We start from the raw sequence: 9,846 nt of genomic DNA, 5'->3' as shown, positions 1-9,846 counted from the left end.
CCAGGGGGTTTGACCTCCCCTGGGTCAATGACATGTGGGCCCGGCCCTGACTAATTCTAGTTTAGGATTAGTTTAAATTTAATCAACTCTGTTAATTAATCCTGACACTGACCAGTGGGCCCGACCCCCCCTAACCTTTTAATTAAATTAAATTAACCCCGTTAACCCCCCCTGTCACTGACGTGTGGACCCCACACGTCAGGTTTGACCTGGACCGCCCGTTGACCTGCTGAGGTCAGCATGAGGTCATGCTGACGCCATAATTCATTTTCTGGAATTATTTTAATTCTAAATAATCAGAAAATTCCAGAAAATAGCTAAAACTTCAATAAATCATAGAAATTAACCGTAACTCCAAATGAAATAATTTATATATGAAAAATTATCAGAAAAATTCAAGGAATCCATCTGTACCATTTTCATGCATGTTAGAACAACTTATAGCTGCTGTTTAGCACAAATCAATTAAAGGGCATTTAAATAATCACATATGGAGTTTGAATTTGAATCTTGTATTCAAACCAACTTCATTTAATCTATTGCTAGTTGCATTAGCTCATAACACATTCATTTTGCCATGTCATGATCATGCATCATATTGTGCATTGCATTGATTGTGTTCCCTTCTGTGTTGCCGGTATTTGTCCCCTCTCGGTAGACGTGATACCGATGATGTGATCGTTGACACTGATGAAGACTCAATGTTATCTTCAGAAGTGCCAGGCAAGCAAAACCCCCTTGTTCATTCCGATAAAATCCCACTCTCTCGCTCCTGCTCTCTTTTACTGCATTAGGACAACATCGATTCATCTGTTACTTGCTGCGGTAGCTGAACCCCTTTATCCTCTGCATGACCTGTCATTCCACAGTAATTAGATGAAACCCACTAGCATGAGTAGGAGTTGTTTGAGCCCTGTTGTGCCTACTCATTCATGTTTGTTTGTCATGCCTGCTACTGCTTAGAGTTGAGTCAGGTCTGATTCATCGGGGATGAATCAGAGGCGTGTGAACATGTCCTACTGTGTGTGAGATAAGTGTGTGAACACGATTTGGTAAAGGTAGCGGTGAGAGGCCATGTAGGAGTACATGGTGGGTTGTCTCATTGCAGCCGTCCTCAGGAACTGAGTTCTGTGTTTGTGATCCATGATTCAGCTACTACCACGCATTGGGCCCGAAACCAATGGACCCTCTCGGCTTCTTGATCACCCTTGTCCTCTGTCCAGGAGTTGCAAGTAGTTTCTGGTGTTTGTAGTATGCTGGAGGCCGTGCGCAGCGCTGACCGTAGGGGTGGGCTGTGATGCGGTAGGCACGTGGCACGGTGTACCGGGCGCCCGTTTGGTGTCTCGGGAACCCTGTTCACATCGTTTGGGGCTGTGAGCGAAACTCCGGCCGGATCTCCTCATGGATGGAACCCGAATAGGCGATAAACCTGGACTAGAGACTTAGGTGATTAGGTAGGTCGTGGCCGACACCCACGTTGGGCTTCCGCTTGAAGGTTGCCGAGTACATGTCGTGTAAACGACGGTAAGTGGTGAGAGCGTGTGTGAAGAAGTACACCCCTGCAGGGTTAATATGATCTATTCGAATAGCCGTGTCCGCGGAAAAGGACTTCTGGGTTGCTTATATCAGTTCATAGACAAGTGAAAGTGGATACTCTAAAATACGCAAGATAAGCGTGAGTGCTATGGATGGCGTTCTCGTAGGGAGACGGGAGCGGTTCCATAGTGGTGTATTGATATGGTGAATATGTGGACTCGTGTGCGCCACCTCAAAAGAGTCGCTTGCAGTCGTAGTTTAGGATAGCCACCGAGTCAAAGCTGGCTTGCTGCAGTTAAACCCCACCATCCCCTTTGTTGATAATGATGCATATGTAGTTAGTTCTGATGTAAGTCTTGCTGGGTACATTTGTACTCACGTTTGCCTATTTTATGTTTTTGCAGAGAGACTTCAGTCTCACTAGTAGTTCCACGTGGACTTCGACGTTTAGCTTGTTACCTCAGCTACGATCTTGTGCCCCGGCAGGATCTGGTAGATAGTCAGGCTTCTCAGCCTTTTTCATTTATAGATGTCTGTACTCAGACATGATAGCTTCCGCTTGTGCTTTGACTTGTATGCTCTGATTGTTGGGTCATGAGACCCATGTTTGTAATATCTCGCTCCTCGGAGCCTATTGAATAAATACTTGAGTCGTAGAGTCATGTTGTGATGCCATGTTGTATTTGCACATATCGAGCATATTGTGTGTATGTTATTGAAATGCTTGGTATGTGTGGGATCTGACCATCTAGTTGTTTATCTTTAGTAGCCTCTCTTACGGGGAAATGTCTCCTAGTGTTTCCACCGAGCCATGGTAGCTTGCTACTGCTCCGGAACACTTAGGCTGGCCGGCATGTGTCCTTCTTCGTTCCTGTGTCTGTCCCTTCGGGGAAATGTCACGCGATGAATACCGGAGTCCTGTTAGCCCGCTACAGCCCGGTTCACCGGAGTCCTGCTAGCCCAGTGCTACAGCCTGGATTCACTCGCTGATGACCGACACGTTCGATGCTGGGTCATGGATGCCTGTCCCTGTAAGTCTGTGCCACTTTGGGTTTACGACTAGCCATGTCAGCCCGGGCTCCTTATCATATGGATGCTAGCGACACTGTCATATACGTGTGCCAAAAGGCGCAAACGGTCCCGGGCAAAGGTAAGGCGACACCCGTGGGAATACCGTGCGTGAGGCCGCAAAGTGATATGAGGTGTTACCGGCTAGATCGATGTGGCATCGAGTCGGGGTCCTGACAGCGTTGGTATCAGAGCTTGACTGCCTGTAGGATTACCAAGCCAAAATGGTCGAAGTTGAGTCTAGAAATTCTTTAGTTATATAAGGGAATTGATTGTGGGATGGAACGTAAGGCTCTTTCTACTCCTTATACCTTATGCCTTCTGATCTGAGTCATCATCTTCTCTTCTACGGGGATTAAGAACTAGGCTATCTCTTCTTCCATCAGGATCACGTGTTACTAATCCGTAGACTTATAAGATTGTTGGATTAAGCTTGAGTTCAGTTCCTACTACCTCCATATGTTAATTGTTGATCTCGAAACCTTGATATTGTGCTTCTGAGTGGTTATGCCACCATTTTTGTGAATGTCTCAAGTCTTTTCTGAGCATTTACAGCCGTTATGCTGTCCGAGTCATTCCAGGTTTCTAAATAGTCTGATGCATTTGCAAATCCTTTCCTCCTGGTTTCAATGTTCCTTATGGCCAGATTAATCACACTAATCAGTGAGTTGAGGTACTCCGTTACCTTGACATTATGTTGGAGATATTATTATGACCCTAGGTGTCTTAGGGGATCATCTAGTAATTTAGCCATGATTTGTGTTCCCAGTGTGATGATTCTGGCCATCATTCTCGAAAGCATCCCGTGATGCTATTTAGTAGTAGGTATTCTACTCCTGGGTTCTGAACCCGAGATTCACTCTACCTACTTCATGTTGATAGTAATTGCTAGTGCCTTTAGGATATTAGTAACCTTTGCGATAGTCCTTGAAGTCCGTGGTATCTTCTTCTTCCAAATACCATGAACTACTTATGGCAGAAGTTCCTCGTTGAACTGAAATATCACAACAGGATTATTCTTGATGAGTTCTCCATTCATAAATCGTGACTCTGCCAGTTCTACCTTTCTGCATGGGTTATCCGGAAGAAATATGTTGAACTTCGTTCGACATGCTAATCCATGCATCCACAACTCAGAAAATCATATGTTCTTTTGAGTTGTCCCATCTTAGTTGTTTTTGACCCTCGCCTATCAATTGATAGTCAAGAGTATGCGTGCATTCGTTCGTCGATGCCTATTACCCTTGTGGTCCGCCAAGCCATTCTATTTTAGAATGAATAGGAGAAACAAACGCCAGTACCTCATCCATATCTAGGATTGGGTCAAAGTAGTTGTATTCCGCAGATCAAATGCCAATCCAGCTTTTGGTCTGCTCTACCCTGAAGTATTACCTTCTTTATGACAGGAATTTCATGAGAATTGCACCACCTTTTGTGAATTCTTGACATAGTGATACTTCTCGCCATCCTTTTTCATTCCTCGGTTCCGTGTTGTTGCAGCCGGAGTGCCGACAAGTGAATCATGATGTGTGAACTCAATACTCCTAGCAACCCCATTGCTTGGTAGTTAATGGACAATAATCTTATTCTTAGTATGTTGGTTATTGAATCACCATTCTAAGATTGATCGTGCTACCTAGTCCTTATTTCCTGGTGCACTCTTTGATTGATGAGTTAGGATTTTGTCAAGTCCTCGCTCATTTGATCATATCATCTTGCCCTGAAAAGCAAGATTGTTCTCGAGCTTAGTAACATATCGGTGGTTCGTGATTTCCGAAGATCTTCTCGGAAGTATTACCAGGTCGTCACCTGACCGTTATGTTGAGCTCGTGATCAAGTTGGTTTCTTGTGAACCACCCTTTCTCCAAGAATCTGTGTTGGATATCCCTGAGCTAGTTGGTTAAGCTAGACAACAACTTGGAGAATTGGAAGATAAAAGCTTGCCTGACTTAGTTCATGTTAAGGGATATCTTTTTGTGTGTGTGTGTGTGTGTGTTGAAGAAAGATGGTATCTTCATCAATTGGTCCTTGTGAACAATTGTTGGATCTATTATCTTACCCAAACCTTTGATTTAAGTATGGGCTATCGTCAAATCAAATCAGAACCAACGATGTTCGTAATGCTGTCTTACTCGTGGATTTTCCTCGAGCATACACCATTATATCTTTTGGGTCTGAACAATGCTATCACCGTGTTCACACGATGGTGGAAGTCCAGTGATATGGAAATTCCGATGAGTTGTTGTTGAGTCCATTGACAACATCCTTATTTCCTCCATGATGTTGTTGAACATTAAGTTAGTGTTGGAAACTTTTGAAAGCATTTTCTTCATGCTAGCATGAAGTACTTGTTTGATGAAAGGAGTGACTTCCTTTGATTCACGTGCATTTTGATGTAAGTTGCCGTCGTGAATTCGAGAAAGTTTGTTTTTGCTCCTTTGGAATCATCCCAAGTCGGTCATGCACGTGCGAAGAATTCTGTGGTCTGTTAGACTGATCATCTTCATTCCATATGTATATCCTAGCACGCCAAGCCACTGGTTGATTTGTTCAAGGAGAAGGAGTTCCTTCATAAGAGCTAATCCGGACTTATGAAAGAACTTCGATATCCTCGCTGATGGTTCCCAACCAGAACTCGGTAGTGTTTTATTGTAAGACTACCAGGTGGGCATGCTTGTCTGGGACAACGTGTTCACATGTTTGTAGCAGAACCAGCTCATGTTTTGGAGCTTGCTATCGTAGTTCATCTCCCGAGAATCCCGCAACGTCATCTCGTCAATTTGTGTTGCAAACTTTCATTTTTCTTCCTAGACTCGATGAGTCTGGAATATCCTGACACCAACCAGATCTGAATCTCAGGCAGATATGATGGTTGGAACATTTCCCAAGAACTATAATATTGGTCCCTCGATAACCGGTAAAGTGGATGTCGTGGCCAACACACCCAGCCGGAAGACCTATTATTGTAATATCTTGATTGAGGAAGTTGGCCACCTCCCCATAAGGATTTCGTAGGATTTACCTCCGTAACTGTTCCTTATGGATTCTATTGCTCCCGAAGTCCGACCTTTTACTTGATGTTCTAGATATCAAACCATATCTATGAATGGGTTACACTAGCACATCAAGGAGAACATTAGAAGCGGAGTGCTAAATGTCTCTCGGTCGATCATCCAGATTTTGTTTCCTTGGCCTCGCTAAGGTGAAATCTGAGAAAGTGTTATCCTTCCTTTGCATCTGCATCCTCCATCACCATTCATCATGGTAGTAAGTTGTGTTACCGGACCCTTGACACGGATGTTGATAAAACCTTGATGATTATGGAAATGCTCAAGTTCTTGAGAGCACGCACAAGCGCTACGTGTTATCATCATCTCTAACTGGGATTCCTCTCAGTTTCCTCGGCAAATGCTATGACCTTTTCAAACAGTGAATTCACTCTCTTTTGTTGGGTTCTTCCCCAGTTACCAGAATCATTCCCAGCATTTGCATTTTGTTCCCAGCTTGCACCGCCAATGTGCCATTCTACCATGGATCTCTTCCATTTCCGGTGATAAGCAAAATCATCCATTACGTTGTCTTCAACAAGGTAATCCACATCATCCAAGTCCGAGTATGCCATTCTACCGACCCCTACCAATCGATTGCTGTGATTTGCCTTCGGCTGATATAGAGAGTCTCAACGATCTCTATATCAAAGGTAATTCTTTTTGCCACTTAAGATAATACTCTACGAATCACCCTCCTCCAGGATGTTTCGTCGTGGTATCATGGCAACTCAACTCCTCGCTACGTTGACAACCGTTCACCACCTTCTTAGGTGTGGAATTATTGTCTACCTAGTGAACCTTCGTCATCCGTTTCTTTCCACCCCTCTTGATGTGTATCTCGTGTCTCAACCCGAGAGATGGTCCTATGTCTCATTCCGTGAGTTGTTCGATCTTCGAGGAGATCGACCCTTTTAGAGTTTCCTTTCCTCTTCTTGTCATGATTAGCTGAAGTTCCCAGAGCAAGACGACAAGACCAAGATGGTGTTCAAATCAACGTTCAACTGAAGTGCACCCTGGATCGTGAAGATTATACTAGTTGCGTTTCCCCTTCACCTTACCCTACGCTTGAATCTCGAGACAAGATTCTTGTTTAGTGGGGGTGAGTTGTCACATCCCTAGCTTCTGGCATTGCTCTAGCCTAGCTTCATGTGTGCATCATGTCTATATTTTGAAACTTGAATTGAGGAATATTGGAAGCCTCAAAACCCTAAATAAAAGAGGGGCAAAAACCCTAGAAATCTTATTCATTGCTCCAAAAGGCTCTTCTTAAATGTTTGATAATTTTTGGTAAGGGTTCTGGTCCCAACCAAAATATTGAACATTTTTAAGGATTTATTTTTGGGACTTTGAATTTAAATCATTAGCTATTTGAACTTGAATTATATTCATATAATTAGCATATAATTTCAAATATCCCTGAATTATTTTATGAGCTTTTGGAAAAGTCCATCTAGCAAAATAAAAATATTCAGAGGAGTTTTGGCATTGTTTGAATTATTTTTAAATTCAAACAATGGCAAAAGATATTAAAATAAAACAGAACAAAATAGAAAACAGAAATATAAAACAAAACAGAAGAGAGAAGCCCAGCTTACCTGGCGCCACGAGCCGGCCCAGCTTCCCCCCCTGGCCGGCCCAGCCCACCAGCGCCTCCCCTGTCGCCTTCCTCCTCTGCCAGGAGGACGGGCACGCGCCCGGCGCGCGCTGCCACGCGCCCCGGCCACCTCCTCCCTGCTTCGGCCACCTCCTGCCTCCCTGCTTGCCTCCACTACTCCCTGGAGACGCCACGCGGCCCCCACGAACTCTCTCACTCTCCCGTATCTCTCCCTCCGTCCCTATCCCCTCTGCTCTCTCTCTCTCACGATCGACCACGAGCACCCGAGAGCCCCGACGAGCTCCACCGCGGCCAGTGTCCACCCCTCGCCTCGGCGATGCTTCCAGAGGAACCGCCGCGCCTTCCTCTTCGTCCCCACCAACTCACGTGACGCCGGGAGCCCTGCATCGCCGGCCACGACGCCGTTCCCCTCCTCGGCCACCGGAACTCGCCGCCGTTCGATTCGCCGGCTCCGGACCATCCCCGGCCTCGTCTCCGCCTCGAATGGATCCGCTGTGAGCCTCCGCTGCCTCTCCTGTGCTCGCCCCCTCCGTTCTCGCCCCCTAGCCCAACTCCCACCACGGCCGAGAGCTTCTCGCCGCCGGCCATGGCGTGGCCGTGGCCACAGCCACCGCAGCTCGTTCCCGAGCCCACCATCGTGATCAGCACGATCGCATGAAACCGTAGACACCCACAACGCCTCCTCCCGTGCTCTGTAACGCAACCCCGACCTCGCCCGAGCTCCGGCCGCCGCAAAAGAGCTCGCCGCCGGCAGCTCCGGCCACCCCAGCTCCTCCCACTTGCACTACCAGACGCGCGCGAGTCTGGGCTTCGCGTGGGTGGTCTCCGCCGCCCGAATGGTCGCCGGAGCGGCGATCCCGAGCCCCTCCGCCGCGTTTGCTGTCGCCGGCGGCTAAACGCCGGCGCATTAGCCCCAGTTGACCAGGGGGTTTGACCTCCCCTGGGTCAATGACATGTGGGCCCGGCCCTGGCTAATTCTAGTTTAGGATTAGTTTAAAGTTAATCAATTCTGTTAATTAATCGTGACACTGACAGCAGGGCCCCACCTGCTAATTAATTATAGATTAGTTTCTGTTTAGTATTTAACTAATCCAGTGGCCCCACCCGTCAGCATTGACTCTGCTGACGTGGCCTTTGACCCGGCCCCACCTGCCATTGACACTAAACAGCCCTGGGTCACTGACCAGTGGACCCCACTGGTCAGGTTTGACCTGGAGGCGCCCTGTTGACCTGCTGACGTCAAGGTGATGTCATGCTGACGCATTAATGATTTTCTGGATTTAAAATAAATCAGGAAAAATTCCAGAAAATTGTTTAAACTTCAATAAATCATAGAAAATTAACCGTAACTCCAAATGAAATAAATTATATATGAAAAATTATCAGAAAAATTCAAGGAATCCATCTGTACCATTTTCATGCATGTTAGAACAACTTATAGCTGCTGTTTAGCACAAATCAATTAAAGGGCATTTAAATAATCACATATGGAGTTTGAATTTGAATCTTGTATTCAAACCAACTTCATTTAATCTATTGCTAGTTGCATTAGCTCATAACACATTCATTTTGCCATGTCATGATCATGCATCATATTGTGCATTGCATTGATTGTGTTCCCTTCTGTGTTGCCGGTATTTGTCCCCTCTCGGTAGACGTGATACCGATGATGTGATCGTTGACACTGATGAAGACTCAATGTTATCTTCAGAAGTGCCAGGCAAGCAAAACCCCCTTGTTCATTCCGATAAAATCCCACTCTCTCGCTCCTGCTCTCTTTTACTGCATTAGGACAACATCGATTCATCTGTTACTTGCTGCGGTAGCTGAACCCCTTTATCCTCTGCATGACCTGTCATTCCACAGTAATTAGATGAAACCCACTAGCATGAGTAGGAGTTGTTTGAGCCCTGTTGTGCCTACTCATTCATGTTTGTTTGTCATGCCTGCTACTGCTTAGAGTTGAGTCAGGTCTGATTCATCGGGGATGAATCAGAGGCGTGTGAACATGTCCTACTGTGTGTGAGATAAGTGTGTGAACACGATTTGGTAAAGGTAGCGGTGAGAGGCCATGTAGGAGTACATGGTGGGTTGTCTCATTGCAGCCGTCCTCAGGAACTGAGTTCTGTGTTTGTGATCCATGATTCAGCTACTACCACGCATTGGGCCCGAAACCAATGGACCCTCTCGGCTTCTTGATCACCCTTGTCCTCTGTCCAGGAGTTGCAAGTAGTTTCTGGTGTTTGTAGTATGCTGGAGGCCGTGCGCAGCGCTGACCGTAGGGGTGGGCTGTGATGCGGTAGGCACGTGGCACGGTGTACCGGGCGCCCGTTTGGTGTCTCGGGAACCCTGTTCACATCGTTTGGGGCTGTGAGCGAAACTCCGGCCGGATCTCCTCATGGATGGAACCCGAATAGGCGATAAACCTGGACTAGAGACTTAGGTGATTAGGTAGGTCGTGGCCGACACCCACGTTGGGCTTCCGCTTGAAGGTTGCCGAGTACATGTCGTGTAAACGACGGTAAGTGGTGAGAGCGTGTGTGAAGAAGTACACCCCTGCAGGGTTAATATGATCTA

Source organism: Triticum aestivum, chromosome 1B (genome assembly GCF_018294505.1).
Source record: "Triticum aestivum cultivar Chinese Spring chromosome 1B, IWGSC CS RefSeq v2.1, whole genome shotgun sequence".
NCBI classification, from domain to species: Eukaryota; Viridiplantae; Streptophyta; class Magnoliopsida; order Poales; family Poaceae; genus Triticum; species Triticum aestivum.
This window is presented reverse-complemented; position numbering follows the sequence as displayed.